At 42.4% G+C, this 26,261-nt stretch overlaps 1 protein-coding gene across 2 annotated transcripts in view; it reads right to left on the minus strand.

Annotated features, from left to right (window-relative positions):
• ATXN1 (ataxin 1) overlaps positions 1-26,261 on the minus strand; it is a 244,130-nt gene that overhangs the window by 152,956 nt on the left and 64,913 nt on the right. For both annotated transcript variants that reach the window (XM_057304837.1, XM_048225705.2), the window contains one exon: positions 1,590-1,716. The gene's annotated coding sequence lies outside the window, so the exon portion shown is untranslated. The remainder of the gene's footprint in view (positions 1-1,589; positions 1,717-26,261) is intronic.

The following is a 26,261-nucleotide window of genomic DNA, read 5'->3' on the forward strand; positions in this document are numbered from 1 at the left end:
CAACTGATCAATTCACAGGTTGTTTGATGTTGCATATAGATTTACAAAATAAAAAGTAACATATGGACTTAACAAAATAACACTTGATGGGGGTTGGTGACTTGTCCAAGTTGCAGACTTTCTTGACCTCGACCATAGGACCAGGAATAGAATTCAGGTCTGTTGACTCCAGGAGCATTATGTGTATTTCCACCGGAACCAACGTGATCATATGCACAAAACGGAAACACATTAAAACACCAGCGTTTCCCACCATTTACTATGAGGTGCTGGGAGATTTTAAATTTAATAAGCTTATTTTAATATGACTATTTAACCCTGAGGAAATATGGATAAAGATGCATATTTTAATACGAATTTTTAGAAAACCGCGAAATAAAAAATATTCAGTGGGAATTTTTCTTTTCAGCGTTAATGCTTTTTCTCCCTGATACATGCCCTAATGTTGCGGCACCTTGCTCTTTCAAAATCATTTGTGCAACTGCAAAAATATAAGTTAAAAATGCCTGGAGAAGTTTCTTGACTGAATTGTTAAGAAGTTAAGAACTTATTATATAAAATTTTATATAAATACATATATAAGTCTGTAACATATATATATACACACAAATATATGTATTTATGTATATATAATATTTGCACAAATATACAATATTTATAAAATATGTATATGTATGCACGTATTTACACACACGTACGCGCATACACACGCACACCCACACATACACAAAGTCCTAGTCAAAGTTGGTTCTTAATTTTCTAAAACTTGAAGACAATACACTCATAGCCCACCCTAGGTTTCCTGCAGCTGTATTCTTTCCTGATTAAAACCTTGTAAATTTTTTGGGGGGACACAATCTAGCAATGAGGTAAAGTCTCCAGAAAGCAACAGAGCTGGTCAGATTCCTAAATTCCTAAATTCTGTGGCGGATATACGCTCCTTGAAGCCCATAGCGTGCTCTATCTCTTCAACCATGATAGTAAAGTTCCTCGTGAAAAGCAACTGGCAGCTGAGACTGTACTAATCCCAAAGCCTTGACCCTGCAACCTGATAAAAACCAGTAAGTCAGCCAATTTTGAATAAGAGAAGCGCCCTAAAGAACTGACTGTATTTGCATACCTCAGATTTTTGAAAGCCAGGCAAAAAAAAAAAAAAAAAAATTCATTCCAAGAACAAACAAAACAAACAAAACACTTCACATAAATAAAAATATTTGCTGGGTGCAAATTCTCCTTGCTAATCCTTCGCCTGGAGAATTTTACCCTCTACCCACCAAACCTAAAAGAACCGGGACAGCCCAGTGGCAAGAGTCAGGCTACACTTGATAGCGTGTAACTGCACCCGGAGAATCACTGTCTCCCACTCTTTTATACCAGAAGGAGATAATGAGCAGTGCCCCGCACCAGCGGAGAGAAAGGCAAGTTCACGGCAAATAGAAACAGAACCTCTCCTCTAAAGAAAAGAAATTAATTGGATGATCACTTAGAACTCAAGCTCATGCCCCTTCATCGCCCTGGCTCGCTGACATGCAATGATTCACAAACCCTCGCGAGGCAAGCCGCGGCAGATGCTGCGCTCATTAACTTACGACATTCACTGCGCGCTGTTCGCAGGCAGCCCTGGCTCAGCCTTCACCATGGAGACTTCCCACAAGACGCTGGAGCGCTCCTGGGCTCAGGCGTGTTCTTTCTTCCTTCCAGAGGAGCGAGAAATCCCTAGCGCGGGAGTAGGAGAGAAGAAAGAGGAAGAGGTAAATGCCTCGTCCAATCACTGGTTATCTCAACAAATGAAGTCTCACGATCCATTAGACTAATGGATAACTCGCCAAAGACCATTTTCCAGTACCCTTTCCTTTAAAAAAAAAAAAAAGAAAAGAAAAGAAAAGAAAACAAAGGTAGTATTTTTGCTCCGGCCCCAGGAGACACAGCGTGGCCAGGTCAGCCTTTTTTCCCTGCCCCTCCCCACTCTTCCCTCCCATCCCTCCGCCCCCAACACCCATAAAGTTGAAGCCAGTTCTGGGGGACTCCTGATGTAATCCCAGCTAAGATGCCAACTTGCAACGTGGCCTCCTAACACGCTACCTGATTTTACTCTCTGCCAAAGGAATGGAGCTAGGACCATCACCTCTTGCCATTTTCATACCTCCCTGGGTTGTTGGGAAGATCAATAGATCACTCTTGCAAAGTACTCACAGTTCCCGAGAAGAAAGGCACTATGTAAACGCCAAGTATTATTAGTGGTCATAAGCCTGTTACTGAGCTCCAAGCCAGAATTTAAAAGCCAGCTTTGGCTAGCCACCAACACTCAGCTCTCCCTGGGGCACCCAAACGTGCAAAAAAAAAGTCTGCATGGGCTGCTGTGCTAAAACTTCCCTTCCATTGAGGGGTCCGGGGAAGCCCAGAACCGGAAACAGAGCCGTCTGGAAGCTCAGGGAGAAAGAAAGTGAAGACCTGGATCAGAGCGGGAAGGAAAGGGAAGGAGGGGGGCATGGAAGATGGGGGACAGGGGCCTGTGCGGGCTCCCCGTTCTTTGGTCCCTGCCACACGGCTCCCTCCGATGGCAGGTTTACAGTGTGTAGTGCACTGGAGGTTTGCAGGGCTGTGAAATTTTCCACTTGGCTGTCTGCCATTCCCGCCCACCGAGGATAACACTTCCACACACACAAGTGGCACACTGAGGCCCTGCTGGAGAGGACTGGAGGATTTTTTGTTTGTTTGTTGCTTTTAAAGAAAAGACCTATTCATATCCTGATCCTTCATATTTTCCACACCTGGATTTCTTGATTTTTTCCCTCCTTGAAGACAGAGCTAGGAACAGCTCTTCTGGGGCCAATATGATCGAGTTCTTTTGACTCGTGTATTCTCGAGGAACATGCTTGAGGTATGGGAACTTGCGAGACAGGCCTTGGGGACGGTGAGCAGCACAGAATTTAAGTGCTACGCTAGCGCCCTGTTTGCTTCCCAAACAAATCATCCACGAGTTCCCTTTCAAAGCCGCAAAGCACACGCCGAACAAAGGCGGGAGGCTCAGGACTAGTACTGTGGGTGTAACCCTGTTTTCGAGGGAAAAATGTGGTCCTTATCTCCAAAAAAAGGCAAAAATGAATAATAGTAAATCTTTAATTTGGAATTGGTAAGATACTGACAAGTATACCTCAAAATAACTAAAAAAATGGAGAGAAGAAAATCAGAACGGAGAGAAGAAAATTAGGACAGAAAGGAGAAAGGAGGTATCTGCTATGAATATCATTAACTGGGGCTTTTATAGTGAATACAGTTTACAATTGTAGTGCTTTCTTCTTTTTTTAAATTGAGGTATAATTGATAGACAACATTATGGTTTCAGGTGTATGAAGTGTTTTCATATTCATTCATTCATTCATTGGACAAAATTTTACTTGGTGCTTCCTATATTCACCAGGTTCTATGTTCATAACGGTGAACGAAACAGCCAAGGACCAGGCCTTTAAGGAGCTCACTGCATCAGGAGGGGCAGACAGAATGAGTGTGTATCATTCGTAGTCCATGTGTGAAATTTGCAGATCGGATAGGCATTACGAAGCAAAAAGAAACACTGTGATTTGCGATCATGTTGGGAATACCGCCTCCCGAGGAGGGGCTTCGGAATGCTTTTGTTACAAAACTACCACGTGAGAGAAGTTCGGCAGGTAGAGAACACAGCCTCTGCATGATGGGATCTGACTGGACCTGTATGATTAGTTTCTGGTATTTTATCTTTTTTTTTTTTTTTCTTCCCCTGGCCATTTCTACTGGGTCTCCTTTATCAAGAAATGGGCCACAGAACTGTTCTCGATACCTTGAAATAAGAGAGGATTCTTCTTCCCGAGTGTCAGAACATCGGAACAACAAACACTAATTTCTGCTAGAGGAACACGGTTCAATGCAGCTATTATACTTGATGTGACAGGAGAGGAAGCCTCTGGTTTCCTAATGCATCTCAAGTCACCCGTCATCACGGTGAAATAAAAGGAAACTCTGTTAACACCTGCATGCCACAGCTGGAGTTAAGAAAACCCTCTTCCCCCTCCCCCAAAAGGGCTAAAAACAGATCACATTACATGTAAACTTCTGAAAAAAATCTTCCCAGTGCTTTGCAGTAGGTTCCAAATTTGCTGGCTTCCTCTTTCCTATTAAGATGTTTTTATTATTTTTCTCTTGAACTCCAGTCTTTATGTCTGTGTCCTGTGAGCCTTCTCATTTGGTTCTTGCTTTGTTTACCTGTTTATTTACCCAGGCAAACAACAGGATGGAAAGCAATAAAAAGTAATGAAAATATTGTGCTCATCTGAAGCGTTTTCTTGTTCCCTATCATCCCCGATCTGGTACAACTTAATCCTTCTGCTAAGGAGAATCAGCTAATTCGCTTTCTTCATCCTGCAAAATGAAGGCATCCTCAGACAGGTTCATTCATGTCCTCCCCGTGAATGAAGGAAGTCTGAAAGTCTGTTTGGAATAAATAAGCCAAACTTCTGAGTCGTGTCCCATCTAAAGACATCCAGGAAAAACGTAATTTCTCCTACAGCTTTCTCATATAACCAAAGACATTAGTAATACTCCAAGCTCCAAGTCTCGAAATACAACTCCTTTTTTGACTTTGCAGTTTTGACAAACTTTAGCAAACTGGGAAAGAAAAGAGAGAGCAGGAGAAAGGTCTTCTGGAAGCCAAGAGGCCAATACCCCCCCCCCCCCCCCCCAAATCCCAGCCATCAGACTTGGGAAATGATACCAGGCTGACAGTTTCATCCTCTGGTCCAGAGAAGAAAATGACACAATGCCAATTTCTCCTTCCCCTGACTGCCCACAGCACTCACAGGCTCTACCACACATTTTGACGCAAGATCCTTTTCAGTTCAGCACTCCATTATACCACCTTTCTATATACTCCACTGGATTTACTTAAGTCTTGGAGGTTCAAAAAGTTTCTAAGCTCCTGGATGAAGGAAACCCTGTCGCCCCTTTCTTTTGCAGCCCCCTCACCGTGTCTAGTAGGAGAGCCTGCATTTAAATTAAATGATCCATATTCAAAACCTGTTCTATGACTTAACCCTTACTCCAAAGGAATGAGGACTCCATAGTATCATTGAAGCCCTTCCCACCTGCCTCCGTCCTCCAGGATCCCGTGGCTCCTACGATGCCTTACCAACCACATGAAAGCCCTCCAGGAACAGGAGAACAATTAAGTTACAACTTCGCCTTCTCTCTTTGGTTCTTCCGACCCATTACATGTGGAGTCATTAGTGAATTTTATCCTTGATGCTCACCGCTTTCCAAGCCACTGGTAGGGAAAGCCTGGTGGTGTGTGGTGGGGAGATTGGATGCTCTGAGGCAGTGCTCTTGAACCTGAACCATTATCAGAAAAACCTGGAGGTCGGGGTGCTTGGGTCACTCAGTCGGTGAAGCATCTGCCTTTGGCTCAGATCATGATCTCGGGGTCCTGGGATGGAACCCCGCATTGGGCTCCCTGCTCAGCGGGGAAGCCTGCTTCTCCCTCTGCCCCTCCCCCTGCTTGCACGCTCTCTCGCTTTCTTTCCAATAAATAAATAAATAAAACCTTAAAAAAAAACCTTGGAGGGCTTATGAAACAAACACTCTGAGGTCACAGATGCTTGCCCCCCCCCCCCATTTCTCATTCATTAGACCTGGGGTGGGGCCAGAGATCTTGCATTTCTAACAAGTTTCCAGGTAATGCTGGTGCTGTTGGTCCACGGACCACACTTCGAGAACCGCTACAGGTAAGCCTTCCCTAAAGGTAAGCCTTTCAGTCAATGACCTAGCCAGGCAGAGGTTAAGAATCTTTTGGGTATATTTGATCACTCTAAAAAGGCTACACTGGAAGGAGTAACATCTGTCTGGTCTAGAGAGGTGGCAAATGGCCAAAAAACCAGAAAGGCCTTCTAAACTGGGGGAAATTTTTGTTGCTTTAGTGTTGGGCTCTTGTCTGCTCTCCCCCTACTGGCTCCAGGTCCTGTCAGGGTTAATTCTGTCCTTCCTATCTCCATTAATCTTTTTCTTCTCTGCTAGAAACTTCTCGGCCGAAACACACTCAGCCACTGCTATCCCTAGGAGACCTTCCACAGGCTCTGCTACATTCCCAAATGGCTGTTGCCTCTCTCCTGTTCACTAATGACCATGTGAGAGTGTGGGATAAATTCCATGCTGGTATTGTACCAAGTACAGCTTAACCTGCCTCCTGAAAGCAGTGGCTTTCCCTCCCTGACTTCTCTTCTACTATTTGGTTATGCTCCTCGATAGTTCCTTCGATTTCCTTTTACTTATATTTAGTGGACTGGCATCTTTGCCTGAACATTATCTTTCTGGAATGACCTCTCCCCCATTCTTCTGTTATCCAGGCTGGGGTGACCTCACACCTTGGGTGCAAAGACGGGCACATGACCTAGTTCTGGAAAATCAGAATACGTATCCCTCTCACTATGATGCCTGGTTTTAGGGACAGGCACATAACCAAAGCCAATCATCGGCCTCTCTCGGGTAGGCTGGAACACTCAAGTGTTGCCTCCTAAGAGCTGTTTTTACTTCCTTGTGAGGAAAGCCCATTTGAGAATGAGACTCTATACCAGGGAGCAAAGCTTAAAGACAGAAAGTCTGAGTCTTGATGACGATGAGGTGCCTCGGATCCAGCCGTGCCAAAAGTGAGAATTATCTCTGGATTTTTTTTTAGTGATGTTGTGAAGAGACAAAAATCCACAGTGGCCCCCTAGATTGCCCTATGTCCTATGCACACACACCTTCTCCTAGTTATTGAATCAAGCACTAATTCAACTGCTGCCACTTGGAGGGGATTTTGCAGCGAAAAGTAAGGTCCCGAGTCAAGGGACCTTAAAATAGAAAGATTATCCTTGGTGGGCCTGACCTAATCAGGTGAGCCCTTCCAAGGGACAGGCTCTTCCGTGAATGAGATTCAAAATGAGAGGACATATTTGGGTTGGGGGGGGGGTAGGGGTTAGCACCACATAACAAGGTACCAGAGAAGCACTGGCTGACAGCCCTAGAAATATATTCTGCCAATCACCATGTGAGCTTGAAAGATGATGGCAGGCCCCCAGTGAAAATGCAGTCCAACCAACCCCTTGATTTCGGCCTTATGAAACCCTGAATGGAGAAGCCAGCTAAGCCGTGGTAGCTGCGGAAACCAGGACAACAAGGGTGTGGTTTGAAGCCACTAAGTGATGGTAATTTGTTATGTGGCAATAGAAAACAAATAAATGAGATACAATAAAAAAAATTTTTTTTTTGGCTTAAGTCACCTTGAGTTTTATTTGTCTCTTGCAACCAAGATATCCCAGTACTCTTGGTTCCTCCCAGACTGTACTAATCTGGTGTTCCTCACACATCACTCTGCTGCTCCTCTTCTTATTCCTTCTAGGCTATGTGTTGCCCGAGGTTACACGCTCAGCCCTCTTCTCTGTCTATGCTAAATTCCTTTTATTGCATAGAGTTCTTAAATCTGTACCCTGGGCCCTGGCATCTCCCCCTTTCAAGCTGCCGGATAATACGCAGTCTCGAGAAACTGCATCTGTTTCAAAACCTCCCATTTTTGCCCCCAAACCCGTCCTCCTCTTCTATTTCTGATTCTTGCTAACAGCTTCACTGTCTTCTCTTCCTCCCCGCGCCCATCGGTTGCTGAGTCTCGTGGACCCACACCGCCATGCTGGCTCACACTCTGTTCCCCCAACAGTGGCCTGCTCGCTGGTCTTCTCGCCTTCAGTCTTCTCCCTGTGCACCCCTCTGAGTCAGCCCCATTGGATCATCCTTCTTCAAGTAGATGAGATCACACAACGTCTCCACACTATACCGTCACGGGTTCCTGCAGCTGGCGGAGATCGTCCACACTCTGATGGGAGAGGCCGTCACAGTTTGGCCCTTCATCAGCTTTCCTCCTGATGCAGGTTGTCCCAGCCAGAAGGCGCCTCTCCTTCATCTCTGAGAGCTCCCATTTCCACGTCACCAGTCAAAATTCAAGCCCCACATCCCAAGGCCTATTCAAGGCCTACTTTTCCCATCACTCCTTCTGCCAGCCTGCTATCTTATACCCTTCTCCATCATCTGCAATTTCTCTGTCTGCAATTTCCGTTACCTATGGGCAATCAAGGCCCAGAAGCCCAGGGTCCTCCTTCTGATGGAAGGTCAGAGGGTCAACAGTAGCCTCGGCTGCGTCCCATGCCTACGTCATTCACCTCACTTCACCCCGTCACGGAGGCATTTTATCCTCTCACGTCATCACAGGAAGAAGGGTGAGTACGGTACAGTAGGATATTTCGAGAGACGGAGACCACATTCACATGCCTTTTCTTACAGTACGCTGTGACTGTTCTACTGTTACTGTATTCGTTTTTTACTAAGTTATTAATTTATAAATTATAATAGATTATGAATAAATGTATAATTCATAAATTGGTTCATTTATAAATTAAGCATTATCACCGCTTTGTATGTACAGGAAAAAACAGTATATATGGGGTTCGGTACTCTCCATGGTTTTGGGCATCTGTGGGGGGTCTTGGGAGTGTATGTCCTGTGGATAATGGGGCACTATTGTGCCTCCCCCCATTTTTTTATGTGAACTCTGATAGTTTTTCATTCCTTTTCCTTAGGATACTAATAATTGTATTCCTTATGCTAAGACGGGCACCATTTCTCCAGGCAGACTGCAGCGAACTCCATGAAGTGAGGGTTTCTCTCAGCCTTCTTCTAGTGCTTTTCTAAATGGTCAACACTTGACAAATACTTGCTGGGGAACTGACTGAGAATGTGGTATTTTACTTTCACTCTGACATGTCCTCAAGTCTCTTGACTCTGTGGTTTTACCAAAGAGGAGAGCTCCCTTTCTGGTGACTTGGGAGAAAAACCATTACATAAGCCTCTATGGAAACTGCTCAAGCAATGACATGTTCTGCAAGAGCTCCTTTTTCCAACTCAGGACCAAAGCCGACTCTTTGTATTTTGGTTCTGATGGAGACAGAGAAGCAACTAGGACTGCCAGAGACTACAGAGTTCAGAAACGGTCCCTCTAGACAAGCACACTCAGCCCGGCAGGGCCCAGAGCCTCTGTCTCCACTCCGCTCACAAAAGACCATCAATGCCAGTCACAGAGGCCCAAACGCGCCTCTGTACCCAAAAGGCCATGAATGTCGATGCAGAAATATCCCGAGAGGACAGGTGTCCAGTCAGATTTTAAGAAGAGCTGCAGGAAGGTGAAGGGTGGGATGAAGCCCAGACCTGAGCTGATCTGAAGAATAGGACTTACTCGTCACATCGTGGGATCCCTATTCAATCAACATGTGATGATTTGTGTGATTTATCCATTCTAAAATCTTTTTCCAAACTGGTAATCCTTGAATTCTGCACTGGGATGCATTTTGGGACATTTTCTCCCAATAGTGACTGGTTTGTGTTTAGGTAATAAAAACTAAAATGAGTACGTGTCTAAAGAACACGTCGCCAGAGAGATACATATGCTGGGAAAAATCCTCTGATCAAACTTAAAAAATTTACAATTCATGTTGATTCACGCCACCGTTTCTCTCTTACTTTTTAGCAAAGCTTATCACACAAAGGTAGGGTTTTATCCACACACATATAGACTCGGCAGGTGTCTATGTGCAAGTTACACCTCCTTCCCAGTATAAAGCAAAGTCTGCTAAGAGATGTAATTATGCATCCAGAGAAAAGTATGTCTGCATAGCAAGAATAAAATTAAAATACGTATGAAAATACCTCATCTGCATTGAATGACATCTCTAGGAAAGCATAATGTTCAAGACCAAGGCGGCAGGTGCTCCTTATTGACAATGTCTTCCTGGCCTTATTGTTTACAACTTCGCTCCCGCAGGCTTGCTGAAGCCCATCAGAAGGCCCTTGGCCAGAACATGAAGGCATCTTGCTCAAGAAGCCCAGACAGCACACCGAGGCTCCGCATTCTCCGGGTTACAAGACCCTTTCACACCGCGGGAAGTCATCGCACACCTTCTCCCTGAAGGGGTTGTATTCACGCCTGCTCGAGGCGGCCAGTGCTTAGTTTGGGTGTCGCAGAAGGGCTTGGTAAAAAATGGGGAAGGTGGGGAGGGGCCTGTGCTTCCTGGGTGATCGTTCACAAAGCAGCTACAGGTCGGGAGCAGTTAGGGTCCCATCTGCAGCCTTTGGGAGGAGTGCTCTGACTTGGACTTTCAATTTCTGCTCTTCTGGCTCGAGGACAAAATTTAGGAAATTAAACCAAAATTTAGAACGCAATTCGTAAACATTCTAAGAAAGAAATGTAAATATTTCCCCCTCGTTCTCTTTTCACATAGTATTAGGAGTTACACGATAGCATCTTCATTTTATTTGGTCTGACTTCACGGAATCCCAAATGATGGGTCAAAGTAAAATGCCAAGACAGAATCCACATTCCCCTCCACCTCCATACTGTTGAACAGATACAAGTCATAGAATTCACCAGAGGTATTCAAAACAGAACTCTGGAAGCACCCTATCAAGCCACAACTTCCTTTTCATTGAATGAAATACTATCATGTAAAAACACGGCTATTACCAGAACCTCAAATCATGCTTTGGAAGTAAGTTTGAGTATGGTTACATGAAAAAGGCTACTCTAAGATTTTTTATGAAAACAGAATTATTTTCCCAAACTCTAGACCAGCAACAGTTTTAACTACCCAACTTCTGCACGATGTTTGGGTAAGAGGACTTTCTGTAATTGTATTAGGCGAATCTCATTTGTCTTCCTTTTTGTCTGCTTTATTGAATTAATAAAGCCAACAAATATAATGAACCTATGTATATTTTTTAAATGTATTTATTTATTAGAGAGAGACAGAAAGCATGAGCGGGAGGGGCAGAAGGTGAGGGAGAGAGAATCTCAGGCAGACTCCACACTGAGTGCAGAGCCCAACACGGGGCTTCATCTCACGACCCTGAGATCACGACCTGAACCGAAACCAAGAGTCGGACGTTCAACCGACTGAGCCACCCAGGTGCCCCTAATGACCCTACATTTTAATCTCTTTTTTCATACTATTCCAGGTAGCTGCCTCCTTGTTTAACTATTACAACTTTCTGATGCAGTCAGAACAAAAGTATTGCAGGACAAAGTTGCTTTTGTAAACTTCTCTCCTTTTGGAGGAGGCTTAATAAAACTATTCTAGCTTAAATCCGAGCTTTCAATGGTTGCAGCTGTAAACACCAAGTAACAGAAATGCCACTTGGCATGAAGTCTGGGGATTACCTGTTGAAACACCAAAGGCAGGTATACTTTGAAGTGGGTTACTTGGTGCTGGGGAACTACCAAGAAATGCAATTATTCTTTTTGTATGAATCTGGAGGTGAAGATTTGATACCGTATTTGGAGCAAAGATGATCCGCAGTGGGGGCGGGGGGGAGCACATGCCTTCTTGAGACGGTTACAAGTAACACTGTCTAAAGAAACACCTCCTATTCCACTTGCTACAATGTTTTCAGCCCAAACAAAGGGAAATACCAAGAATTATTTTCTGAGCAAAGGACCCCCAGGCAAGATGCAGCCACAATTTGCCTTCACGGCCCTGAAACTCCGTCAAAATACCTGATGATGGTGTTTCATCAAAAATCCCAAGGAGTTTCTTGACATAATGAGCCTTCTAAAAGTTTCCTACATCTCTTTAAAAATAAATATCAAAAAACTCCATAGACATAGCAACATCGGTTTGTCACACGGCCCGAGAACACACATTCTTAGGACACAGCATAGCCAGCACAGCTCCCCCATTTCTATCAGATGAAAGAATAAGGGGCTTTCTCCCCTCCTCCTTCAGCCTCTGGGTTTAGGGGTTTATCCTCATATCATGGCTCAGGGGATTCTCACACTTAACAACTCCCAACATATCAAAAGAGGAGAAAATCTCTCGCTCCTTAATTGTTTTGTCGAATAAGCTCTCAAAAGTTCATTTTTGTTACCTTTTTTCAGGCAAAATAAGAGGCCTTTTACAAAAATTCTATTGCTAAAACAATGGAATTCTCCCGGGAATGACTTAGTTATGGAAATGAAGTGACAGCTTCTTTTATCTAGCCAGGCAGAAAGTCTGCATTTATAAAAGGCATTCAGAGCACTCAAGTGCTGTGTGTGGGCGGGCATAAAATGCTATTTTTAATTCAGATTGCAGCATTCCTCCCATACAGGTCTTTCAGATAATCATAATCATAATAATACTGATCTACAAAGAAAAAAAAAAAAAGATTCTCATTTCTGCTGACCCCAGCAGAAAAAGGAAGAAAAAAAAATGAGGAAAATGACAAATATGGTTTCCTTCCGCATGTGGACCACTCCGGAGGCTCAGAGATCAATCTCGAAAGCTATCAGAGCTGACTATCTATTATCCAGAATTAAAAGCACTTAAGCTCTGTGAGTAACAGCGTCCCATCTCACACAAATTTACATTTTTGTACGTGTGACTTTCATTGTGAGGGATCACCTGTGCCTGCCAGGAAATACTGGGTGAGTTCTTCCGTCTGTTCTCAAGAGTTAACAGTCCTGGGTGATGCTGCGACGGATGAGTCCATCTATGTGACAGGGTCACACCGGAAACCCGATTTCTGATTTGAAAAACCGGAAGGCCCCTCGGGTATGCAAGAGGCACTTGAGCTTCTGTTTGGGCAAATGCAGAGCGTTTCAGGTCGGGTATGGAATTTGCCGATGGGAGATTGGCAGATGGTCGCCATGTGCCTCCTACTGGCTCTGCTGGGGACCAAAGCCTGAGGAGGGGTGATGGATGGAAGTTCGGGTAAGGAAGAGGAGACCAGCGTCACTGATGCTGCAGAAGCATGACACCGGGGAGAAAAAAGGTGTAGGATCAGAGTGGAATTACAAGGATAACGGATGGAACAAGACCTCTAGCAACGGCTCAGTGACTGGTTTCCGACCATTCCAGCAGGGTTGGAGAAGAGAGGACAGGGTCAGAGAGAGACTTTGTAGTTGAAGTAAAGTTCATATAACATAAAACTCGCCGTTTTAAATATTTTTAAAGTGTACAATGCAGTGGTTTTTACCATTATCTCATTCCAGAAGATTTTCGTCATCTCAGAAAGAAACTCCATACTCACTCTCTATTCCCACCTCCTCTCTGTTCCTGGCAACCACTACTCTACTTTCTGTTCGATGGATCTGCCTATTGTGGATGCTGCATATAAATGGACTCATATAATACGTGGCCTTTTGTGGCTGCCTTCTTTCACTTAACATCATGCTTTCAGGATTCACCCAGTACTTCATTCCCTTCCTGGCTCCATAATACTCGGTTGCATGTATGGACCACATTTTGTTTCTCTATTTATCAGCTGATGGACATTTGGGTTCTTTCCACTTTGTGGCTATTGGGAAGAATGCTACTTTGAACATTCTTCTACCCATTTTTGTTTGAATGCCTGTTTTCAATTCTCTTGGGTTGTACGCTGGGCCACATGGTCATTCCATGTCTTACATTTTGTGGAACTGCCGAACCGGTTTTCCACAGTGGCTGTACTGTTTTCTGGAAATGTATGAAGTCTCCAAACTCCCCTCCTTGCCAATATTTGTTATCCCCCTTTTATTTTTCATTATGCCTATCCTAATGGGTATGAAGTGGGATCTCACTGTGGTTTGGATTGCATTTTCATAGCCACTAAGGATGCTGAATGTCTTATCCATGTGCTTGGAGGCCATTTATAGATCTTCGGAGAAATGTCTATTCAGTCCTTCGGCCATTTAAAAACTGGGTTGTCTGTCTTTTTGTTGCTCGGTTCTAACAATTCCTTATATATTCTGGAAACCAGACTCTGATCAGATACATGATTTGCAAAAATTTTCTCCCATTCTGTAGGCTGTCTTCTGACTGTCTTGATAGTGTCTTTTGAGTCACAAAAGTTTTTGATTTTGATGAAGTCCAATTTATCTATTTGTTGTTGTTGCTTGCATTTTCGGTGTCATATTCAAGAATCCATTGCCAAACCCAAGGTCATGAACATCCACTCCTTTGTTTTCTTCTAAGAGTTTTATAGTTTCGCTCTTACATTTAGGTTGACCCATCTTCATTAATCTTTTGTATATGGTGTGAAGGGTCCAGCTTTTTTTTTTTTTTTTCCGGCATGTGTCTCATGTGTCCTTCCCAGTTGTCCCAGCACCACTTGTGGAAAAGAGGCCCAAGAAATTTTGAGTATGGAATTATTTTAGTCTGTTCTCTTTTAAAAGGGTAGTGTGTGTGTGTGTGTGTGTGTGCGCGCGCGTGTTTTAAATTTTGTAAATGACCTTTGACTGACTTTGTGGTTACACTGAATACATCCCACATTTTGAAGATGTAACATATTTTCAAGGGCCCTGACGGGACGGGACCGTAACCCCAAGCTTTCAGGGAAGGCAACCAGCTCTTGGGTGGTGCTTTTGCAGGCATGAAGTTCCAAAAGCAACAAGGAGCCTGAAGTTGCTTGGTTTTCTGTTCTTTCAGTTCCATTTGTTTCTGTGTCTATTCCTCTCTAGTGAACTGCTTCTGTCCCGAGATATCCTGACACCTCTGTTCTCTTCCCTATCCCAATACTCACGTATTAAATGGGCTCTTTGGAGAGAACGTAATCATCTAATTTACAGTAAGCCAGACATAATATACTTCTCGCATGATGTCCAAGTCCTAGTTTTAAGCAAGAAGAATTCAAGTTTAAAATTTCAGGTATCATCCATTCAGCCACTGGAAGAACTGGAGACTTTCAAATCCCTCCAGCATCATTTCTCAAACTTGGCTGCAAACTCTGATCACCTGGGGAGCTTTAAAACTCCTGATGCCTGCGATCCACCTGCAGAGATCCTCACTTAATTGGTCCGGGGTGTAGCCTGGGCAATGGGATTCTAGTGTACAGCCAAAGTGGAGAGCCAGTGCCCTAAGTCAGTCGTCAGACGTGGCTCCTTACTCCCCCAGCCTCGAAGCCAGCCTTCCCTGGCACCTCACACCACTTGGTGGTGTGTTAGGGATTACATTCTTCCATTTTTTTTTAAGTTTTATCATTTCAGATTAATAAAACTAACAAAAATGGAATTTCTTCTATTAGTTCCCATTTAATCTTCCCCCAAACCCTGTTAGTATTCCCAATGACCAATGACCAAATGAACTCTAAGGGATTAAGCAACAGCCCCAGCCCCTGAAACTTGCAAGTGGCAGAGAAATGGATTTCAGTGCAATTTTTTCAGCCCCAAAGTCTGTACCGTGTAAGCCCCCTTGGTAAATTTAAAAGAGCCAACCGTTAGGAGGATGGCCCTATAATTTGGTACCGAGACCCACAAAGAGAACAGCAATTTCACATCTTCCATCCAGCACTCATTTTGTGGGCTGGGGCTGAGGGTGTATCCTCACTGAAAAGGATGGTAATATTTACTGTTCTTTCTGTTGCACATACCATGGGTGTGTGTGTGTGTGTGTGTGTGTGTGTGTGTGTGCGTGTGTGTGTCCATACAAGGGAAGTGGGCCTCGGGTGTATATCTGAATTCAGGAAGATATGACATGATTCCAAAAACGCAGCTGTGTTCAGGTGTTCAGGTCAGGTGTTCAGAGACAGCTGGGAAGCAGGAATTCTTTCCAGTATTTGGATAAGATTGGCAACAGGCAATGATATACCTTTATTAGGGGACAAGAATAACAAACGCTGAGGGGACTAACACTTCCTTCATTTGTGAATTTCATCTGATGCCCACACAGGATTACGAAACGCCACCAGCTGAAGGCAGCAAGGCCAAAGGATATCAAGCAAAAATCTCCAATCCTTAAATATTCAGATGCTTGCAGTGGAGAAGGTACAATGTCCACATAATACCATCCTGCCTGCCAGAGCCCCGGGCACATTAACAAACTTTTATACAACAGCAGAATAAAGTCAGAATTGGTTAAAAAAACACAAAAAACTCTTGGTAATGGTAGTAAAAGCCGGGAAATGGGTTTCGAGTCATTTTTTCCTCTTCAAACATGGGCACTCAAACAAATGTGTGGGTCTGGGCATCCACGCTCGTGTGCACACACGTATGAGTGTGTGCACACGTACACACACACACACACACACACACACACACACCCCAGGCTTGAAGGAGGCGGTGGGTGCACTGCTGTTATTCTGTTCACATACTACAGAAGGAAGCTGGGAGAATTTCTGCCCAACAGACTCAGACACTAGAAAGGAGTCAGGATTTGCTGAATATTTTTTCTTAGGCCAGGATCAGAAGTGCATTAGATGAGAAAAAGTTTTTACAAGTGGGAGTTGTACCTGCTTGTCTCCTAACTGTAGTGAATCTGTCAACTTTCTTTCCAGTGTATCAAGACTTTACTCTTCAAAATCATTCTCAGTGTGCTCTGAATTGCTATACTTTTAAGCTAACTACTTCTCAAAGTGCTGTTTAAAAACTGACATCTTCAACCACATTTCAGGCTGAGAACATATCTAAATTTGCAAAGTCTCATTGGTATATAGTATATTAAAAAAATATACTTGACAGCCAATCTCTTGAAAATGATTTGTGCAGAAATTGTGTTCAAATTACTTTATGCCGAGACATTTAAGAGAGAATGTGGTTTTCTTCGTAATAGGCTAAAAATAATGATATCCTTTATCTCCAACTGAACATGTACATATGTTGTATAAGCTGTTGCATTTAAACAAATTGAAAAACAGTAGGATTCTGGCTCTAGTCCATAAAGAAACAAAACTTGCCCAGAATATCATTTTAAGCATTAAAAAAAAAATACAATTGTTATTTTCTACAAAGTTCGATCTTAAAGAATCAGAGTTGTCAACCAGGTCCAAGGCATCAAATTATAAAAGTCAACGTCTCAATAACACATGGGAAACAGAAAAAAACCGCTGGTGCACTCCAATTTTTACATAGGGAAAAAGAGTAAGGGGAAAGTTCATTTGTATTTCTACAAATTGCTTTTGATTGAGTGGGCAATATGCTATTTAAATTGACCTCATGGAAATAGTATGCAAATCAGATCCTTGAACTAATTCCCACTGGACATTTCACGGAGTGTGTATCATGTGCAAAGTGCTGCCGGGTGAGGTACAGGGTTCAGAAATAGATAAAACACACCCATTGCTTTGAATGCAGGGTATTGATTTTTAAAACAAAAAACTAATTATAACCAATTCTAATAATTTTTGGTAAGTCCTCATCACCAGCAGCAGTTTTTTTAAATGTGTGATTTGGTTTGTTTTTTCAGCCAGAGCCCTATCTTCAAAGGAAATCTTGCATAGAAACCCACCAGGCAGTCAAAAATTCGCATATAACTTTAACTCTCCCAAAACTTACCTACTAATAGCCTAGTGTTGACCGAAAACCTCACCAAAGGAGTCAAATGACATATATTTTGTATGTTGTATATATTATATGCTGTATTCTTACAATAAAGTAAGACAGAGAAAACGTTTTTAAGAAAAATCACAGAGAAAATACATTTACGGTACTGTACAGTAAAAAAATCCACAAAGAAGAGGACCCACAGTTTCAGCCTGGGTTGTTCAAGGGTCAACTATACATAGAACAAATAGAATTGAGCCTATTCATGTTGGACTTATATTGGTTCCCCTACCTCTCCACCCATCACAACCAAGGACTTCTGAAGGCAGCCCCCAGGGGTGTTGAGGGGCTTTGAGGAATCCTTAGGCCACTGGAGAATGTGACCTGACCTCCACTGGTCTGAGGAATCCATACTCCTTAAACATGGTGGAAGGGACCTTCTATGCTTTGCTCCTGTACTTCACAGCCTTACAAGCTCACCCCCGCCCCCAGTCCCATGACGCGTCATCAGTGATGGAGTGCCACCTGTACCTTAGACACACTACGTACCGTGTTGTTTGTTCCCCATGCTCTGTCCACGTTGTTCCTCAGCAGGTGATCCCTTCATGCCCCTCGCCTACGTGACACCCCACAACTCTGCACAGATACCATCTCGACTCCGTATATGCATTCATTTTTGCCCTACTGTGCTGGGTGGTAATTACTGTGCATGCGGCCTTCACCGAAACGAACTCGAGTAACTCAAGGATAAGGAGTATATTGTATTTACAGTTGTATTTCAGCTTTCAGCACAGGTCTTGGTGCATAATTTGGGAATAATAAATGTTGAGTGAATGAATAAAGACGGATAGCTGGGTGGACAGATGAATGGATGGATGACAAGGCTTGCTGTACTTTAATCAAACTGTTGGAAAACATTTATAAGTATACATATGCATATATTTTAAATCCACATTTTAAAAAAATTGTGATAAAGTACCCAGAACATAAAATTCACCATCTTAACTTTAAGTGCGTTCACACTGTGTACAACCATCACCACCATCTATCTCTAGAATTCTTCATTTTGCAAAACTGAAATTCTTATATATACATACACTCAAGAAATTCTTAATAATGTAGTTTAATGATCTAAGGTGTGGAATACCCAGCTTCTTCACTTCCCTTTTGCCCCCACCTGCTGTATGGCTCATGCCTTTTCATCCACACTTAGGATGTTCCTTCGTGAGAAATGTGGTCAATGTGGTTGAGGCATGTGGTCAATGAAACTCCTAGCTAGTAGTTTAGCTACTGGCTAGCAGCTTAGGTTGTTCAAAATGAATTTTCTAATTTGTTTTCCTAAGCCCTCCCTGATTCTTACTAACATGAATTGTTAAGAGTCAGCTTTCAGCCCTGGGACTATTTTGGGCTTCATGGAAAGCAGGCTTTTAAGGAGCATGTGTATAAAGGAGCCTAGAAACAACACACGTAGCCTATATGTGATATCCACGTGAGTTCTTCATATTTTGACATTTCTGAACTTAGAACTCGTTTTACATATGATGAGTACATAAAAAAGTGGTAGCATTTCTATTTTCCTCCCCAGGAAACTAATCATTATCGTTGTGCATCTTATAATCAGGGCATTGGATAAATTAGAGCAAGCTGGTAAATATTTCATATTTGTACGGAAAGATTTTTAGTTTAAAATGTTGGCATATCACGATCCCACTTTCAATCCTACATGTAGAGTAGTCTAAAGCAAAGAAGAAAAAGGACTTGAAAGGGTGACAAGTCACTCTGGTGAAGGGAGGGAGGCTGGCGGTAGGCAGCAAGGGACTTAGACACGAGGCCAGGATCCAGTACTAATTTCTACCCCATGAAAATCTCTCCACTGCTTCGGCCTCAGGTTCCCCATGTATAGATTACATGGGGTAGATTAAAATCCAAACAGGGTTAAGCTCTTCCTGACCTCCTTCCTATACCAACATCTAATAGCTCTCTGACCTTGCTCTACAGTCCTCACCAGGACACGAGCTGCAGGGCAACTGGTCTCCTTTGCATGGTTGGTTCTAGCATCAGATAATGGGGAGAGCCCACCTCCTCCTGAGTTCAGCTCTCCTACTTTCACTTTTGAAGCGTTGTAATTCTAGCTCTGTTTTCCAACTTGGATCATGATTACTGCTTTCTACTTCCCAGCAGCAAATTACGGACTCCGCTCAGAGAACCTAGACCACTATGTGAGGGGCCAAAACTTGACCAGACGTGTCCTACAGTTCTCCCTCCTAGGGGTGGTCAGCCCAGATACCTAGACACATGAGGAAGCCACTCAGTCCTTGCCTGAAAGAAGACATCATATCAGTGGCCACATGTCCACCTTCTTGACTGACTGACACACCAATCCTCTGCCTAGTTTAACCCGCCGGTCCCATAGCACCAGACTTTCCTCCACCAAGAAATAAGCCAACGGCGTGAAAAAGGTCCCCATCGATTGTGCCTAGGGTGCTGGTATCAGTACTGTTTTTGAGTACTCTAACGTTAGGTCAGGCTGGACATTCCAACCCTTAAAAAGTTAATTAGGGAAAGAACGCACGTAGGCTTTATTTGAGAGGAAAAGTGCACTGGCAGCGTCTAAAATAGAAAGTTAAATACAGCAATGAGATCTTGAAATTTCCCCTTGCAAAAAAAGGGGGAGGGTGGGATTTAACATGAACACGAGCCAGATTTGCTGAAAAAGCAGTCTTTGTTCCTCCACAAAACTGAAGCTGACTCTTTACAGAGTACTTACATTTCCTGAAATATTGTACTATAACTGACCCATGGACATCGTTACAGGGCCCCTACTCCAAAAGCATGCTCAGGGAGAACCCACAGTATATAAAGAAAACAAATTAAGGTCTCAGGGATGATTTCAGATGATTGAGAACATAAACTGTGACGCGTCTATCTTTTAAACATTTAAGTAATTTTAGTGTTGCTTCACTTGCCAGACTCAATGAGCTACCAAGAAAAAAAAAAATCTGTTTCTGTGGGTGGGGGGATGGAGGAAATAGGTGAAAGAGACGAAGAGTACGCCTTTCATGATGAATTGTGGAATCGCTATATTGTACACCTGAAACTAACATCACGCTGCATGTTAACTATACTGGAATTAGGATTAAAAACTTAAAAAAAAAAAGTCTCTGTTTTCTCTTAAAAGCCTCACATGCCCAGAGATCATAAGTGATATTACAGTGAACAGCTCACGGTCCCATTGCCTCCCATGAGAAATACTCCATGATTCTCCTCTGCGGGATAGTGCCTTGTCCCAGGCTGAGAGTCTCATGGTTTTGGCAGAGAACTGCCTGAAAATCTTGGCATCAGGGCTTCCTATAAGCTGAGTTTACACAGGAATGGAAGAACATCGGAAGCCCTGGAAAAATGAGAAATATTTCTAGGGTAACACAGAAGTTGGCCTTTTAGCTGGTGATTTGTTTTCATTTGTTCGCGTGCTGTGACTCATCATGGGAACGACACAGAGCGGGCAGCAGTGTTTCGAGTTCATCATTTGATGAAGCACCAAATCAAGAGGGAGGAAGAGTTTTAAGGAACATTGCCATTTGGGGGTTGTAAGATTTTTTTTCCCTAGTCTGGTTTTATTTAATACTTCTACACAAGCAAAGCTGGTGCTCTCCCCACACCACCTCCCTGTTGTTGTTTTTTTTTTTTTTAATTTCCAGAAAATAAGATATTCTTGCATAGGTCAGACCACCAAGCAGTAGCTCTGAAAAGGATGATTTTAGCTTTAATTCCTCTCCTCACTCCACAGTTAATGATAGCTAAGACATTTAAATTTGCTGGAAAACAGAGAATCCATTTATACGTTGAGTTTAAAAATATTAATGTCTTATTCAGAAGTGTTAAGAGGATTGATGAGTTAATGTTGGTAAATCACTTTGCAATTCCCAGGTCAAAGATGTGAAATGAACATTATCATTATTTGTTTCAGTGGAATCTCAATGATGAACTATGGTTGAGTGGGCCTAATGAGAATAAAAAAAAAAAAAAAGCCCATTAACTTTGAGATAAGAGGGAGAACTTTTTTGCAGTACTCAATTTACCTAAGTGAGTAAAGCTCATGGCCATGATTATTAAAAACATCATTTAATACCATGTAATAAGTTGATACAGGTAAAAATTAACCAAAGTTGTACGGATATATGTATGAATGGATGGATGGCTGGGTAGAACGTTGGCTAGACAAATGGCCAGCTGGCAACCAAATATTATATTGTTATATTAAGGCTACTTCTATTAATATTATATTAATATTCAATGTTATATTAAGGCTACTTCTACTAATATTATATTAATATTCAATGTTATATTAAGGCTACTTCTTTAGAACCCTGTCTTCCTAATGCAAATTATCACTGCAGAAACAGATCTTAGAATATAATGGATTTCAAATATGGAATCACATCTATGAGTTTGGGGTTGAGAATTTACAATATGCATTCGTCCAGTTTTTGAGATAATGCAAATCATTTTTGGTTTACTATCTGTTGCTTTTCTTCCTTCTGTTGCCAAACTGATAAAACAAAGATTTCCTATTATATTGTACTTAGAAATTCTTGATATTAGGAGCTTGATATTAATGAATAAATAAATGGATGAAGTAAGAGGTATCACTCAATCACAGCGCTGAAGATCAGAAGGAACCTTGAAAGAGTTCTCATACCTCTAGGAAACACTAAACTTCAAACATGCCAGACCCATATTATTCTTAACAAACATTATGAGAAATGGGCTCATTCACTATATTAGTGTTTAAGGACTTTTACTGTGTGAAAACTCTTCCTTAAACTTGAGTCTCCAAAGTCAAGTTTAGAATTTATCATGTATGCCTGATATAAGGTAAGGTTTTTCCCAAACACACCCTTCAGAAAAGAATGACTTCCCTTAATTCTTGACTCTTTATAAAACTGACCACATTATTTGTTGCTCAATAAATAATTTTTGAAACAACAAATTTATCTTTATGGAAAACGTATTCCCCTGGACCAACTGCTTGGTTTTGCACGTTTATAAAAGTCAACCAACAGAATTTTTTTTTTTTTTGAGGAAGAAAATAAATTGAACTAGTAATTATTCTTGTATGACTACCGTCACAAACACTGGATGTTATTATAAATTTTAAAAAACATTTTAAAGATTGCTTTCAAAAGCAATACAATAAATGGGAGTTGTATAATTCATGAATAGATACTCACTGGAAGAATGGAATAATATTGGTTGGGACCCATATTGTTACAGTAATAGTTTCCAATATGTCATGTCTCCCTGTGTCCACGGTCACATTAATTGTGTGCTTGGCTATGTGATTTGTTCTGGCCAATAAGCTATAAAAATGTAATCCACAGATCTACGAATGGGTACCTGTGGCTAGGAATAAAATTCCTGGTGATAGCGTCACACACAGATTCAAAACAACTGCACACTTCAAATGACACGGATGGAAGTCAAGATGTTGTGCTTTGGAGAACTCTATGAGATGACTCCCAAAGTAGTTCAAAGGATGATGAAGATACAGTATCATAGATGAAGGTTGTAAATGAATTATTTCACATAGTAGGAAAGTAGACAAAAGGAATATTTTTAAATCAATCTATATATGACCTCAAATAGGTTTGTGAGACTAAACAGTTTAAGTACAAATCTGATTGTTTTATCTGAATTTCCAAGGTCTCAAATGCTTATAGTCAAGTTGGTATAAAAACTCATTGAAAGGGCGCCTGGGTAGCTCAGTCGGTTAAGCGTCCGACTCTTGAGTTTGGCTCAAGTTGTGATCTTGGGGTGGTGGGATGAAGCCCTATGTTGGGCTCCATGCTCAGTGGAGAGTCTTTTGAGATTCTCTCTCTCTCCCTTTGCCCCTCCCCCAGCTCATGTGTATTCTCTCTCTCAATGAATGACTGAATGAATAAAATCTTTAAAAAAAATACTTGGTTAAAAAAAAAGAAAACAACTCATTGAAAAGATGGAAGATGGCTTAAACTTGAACTTTATGGTGTATCTCAGGCCAGATCTCTTTTGATCTGTAGATCCGAAGACTGAACAGCCTATCTGAATTACCCACTAAAAACAATGTCTCACCACCTCACACCCATTAGGATGGCCACTATCAAAACCAGAAAACAACAAGTGTTGGCGAGGACGTGGATAAATTGGAACCCTTGCTTACCGCTGGAAGGAATATAAAATGATGCGGCCACTTTGGGGAAACAGCACAGGGGATCCTCAAAGAATTTAAAATAGAATAACCATATGGTCCAGCAAATTCTACTTCTAGGTATATGTCCCAAAGAACTGAAAGTGGGATCTTGAAGGGGTATTTGGTATTTGTCCAGCATTACTTACAACAAGCAAAAGGTGGAAGCAAGCCAAGTGTCCATCAGGAGATAAATGGATAAACAAGATATGGTGTGTGTGTGTGTGTACACACACAATGGAATATTACTCAGACTTAAAAAGGGAGGAAATTCTGATGCTACATGCTACAATATGGATGAACCTTGAGGACACTGTGCTAAGTGAAACAAGCCAGACACAAAAGGACAAATAAGGTATGATCCCACTTATATGAGGAGTCAAGAGGAGTCAGACATAGAGAGAAAGTAGAGTGGTGGCTGCCAGGGGCTGGGGGAGGGAGGAAGGGCGGTTGTCTGATGAGTGCGGGGGTTCTAGTTTTGCAAGATGAAAGCAGCTCTGGAGACTGAATGCACAACGTGAATGTACTCAGCACGACTGAACTGTACATCTGCAAATGATTTAAGATGACAAGAGTTTTGAGTATTTTGCCACAATTAAAAAAAAAGTCTCATGTACACCTTAAACTCAACATTTTCCAAACTCTGCTATGTGCCTGTCTTCCCCATCTCTGTGAATGGCACATTCATTTTATTAGTTGCTCAAGCCAGAAGCCGGGGAATTCTCCTGGTGATCACCTCCATGTCTTCGTTCACATAAAAAATCTACACATTGTGCATTGCTGGCCTTGAGAATGAGCCATATCACGAAACCATCTACTCCTCTGTGGCTTTACTGCCACCAATCAGTTCCAAACCACTGTTGCTTCTTCTCTGGTCAACTGCAGGTTTTCTACCCCATTTCTCTGCTTTTCTTGTCTCCAATCCACCCTGCGTGTTTAGACCCTTGCATGACTTTCCAAGCACTTAGAATAAATTCCCTTGCCAGACACAAGGCTCTGCACTATCTGTGGCTTGTCAATTCTAACATCAACCTCTCCTAACTCACCCTAGCTTCCAGCCACACTGGTTCAAGTTCATGGTCTCTGGATGTGCCCAGCACTTCTCACCTCAGGACCTTTGCATATGACATTCTCTCTGCCTGCTCTCTAACTCCCATAGTGTGTCCCGTCTCATGCTCAGTTTAATGTCATCTCCTAAGAGAGCCTTTCCTTACCCATCCAATCTAAAGTAGATCCATCCCTCCCACCTTGTTCTTCTTTCTCATGTGTGACTGTTCTCGCTCCTTCATTTCTAATTATATTTCTTGGTTTACATGTTTATTGTCTGTTTCTTCCAGTAGAGTATAAACTCCCTGGGAGCAACACGGCACGAATAAATTTAGAGAGAATAATGTCAGACAGTGAAAAGCGTTATGAAAACAATAAAGCAGGGTAACAAGACTGGGTGCTATTTTAGATAGGACAGACAAGGAAGGAAGGCTTCCTGGAAGTGACGTTTGAATATTCATCCAGGTCATTTTCCTGTTCGAACATGTTCGATAGGTCATCTGACTTTCCCATTTAGGGTTATTGTGCAACCATCCAGGACTGGAATCTTGATGTCCTCCTGGGAGCCTTCTGATCCTTCTCTCTGCACATCCTCTCTATCCTTCATTCTCCCAGTTGCTAATATTCATCATGCTACCTGTTCTATCCCTTCCTGTCTGGAAAGTGACATCACACCCTGCTCCAGTCTATTCTATACACATGTGCCAGATTAATCTTCAGTTTCAATTAATTCACCTTCTTTTTTTTTTTTGCAAGGAAAAATAGCTTTTATTTTTTTTTTGCCTCTCACATTTTTAAATTTTTTTAATAATATTTTTTTATTATATTATGTTAGTCAGTAGGAAGACTGGTAGGAGAAGAAAGGGAAGAAGAACGAGGAGTAAACAGAAGGGGGAATGAACCATGAGAGACTATGGAGTCTGGGAAACAAACTGAGGGTTTCAGAGGGGAGGGGGTGGGGGGGAACGGGATAGGCTGGTGATGGGTATTAAGGAGGGGTATTGCATGGTGCACTGGGTGTTATACACAAGTAATGAATCATGGAACTTTACAATCAATTCACCTTCTTGTTTCAGAATCTCTTGTCGCCGGTTCCTCTTTGCTTCCTAAGTCCGGACTTTTCATCCTAGACTACCTGATAGTCCAAGGTATGAATTCAGCCTGCCTTTCCAACTGTATCTCCTGCTTCCCCATCACAGGTACAGGCAGCTTCTTACTCCCTGCATATACTGTTCGTTTTCCAGAATCTCTACCTTTTGACTCATTCGCTTTTGCCATCCCTGTCGCAAACTAACCCAAATCTCAGATCCAACTTCAAAATCACCTTCTCCCTGAAAATTTTCCCACTCTTTCCAATCAGAAGTGATCACATAAAGCAAGCTTTAAATTTGGTTATACACATTATCACATTCTGTCTTTTTAAAAAAGATTTATTTATTTACTTAAGAGAGAGAGAGGGAGAGCATGCATGAGCGGGGGAAGGGGCAGAGGGAGAGGGAGGGAGAGAATCCTTAAGCAGACTCCCCACTGAGCACAGAGCCCTATGTGGGGCATGATCCCAGGACCCTGAGATCATGACCTGAGCTGAAATCAAGAGCCAGATGTTCAACTGACTGAGCCACCCAGGCGCCCCATCACATTCTGTCTTAATGCCATAATTACTTGTAAACG

This window comes from Ursus arctos, unplaced genomic scaffold (genome assembly GCF_023065955.2).
Source record: "Ursus arctos isolate Adak ecotype North America unplaced genomic scaffold, UrsArc2.0 scaffold_31, whole genome shotgun sequence".
NCBI classification, from domain to species: domain Eukaryota; kingdom Metazoa; phylum Chordata; class Mammalia; order Carnivora; family Ursidae; genus Ursus; species Ursus arctos.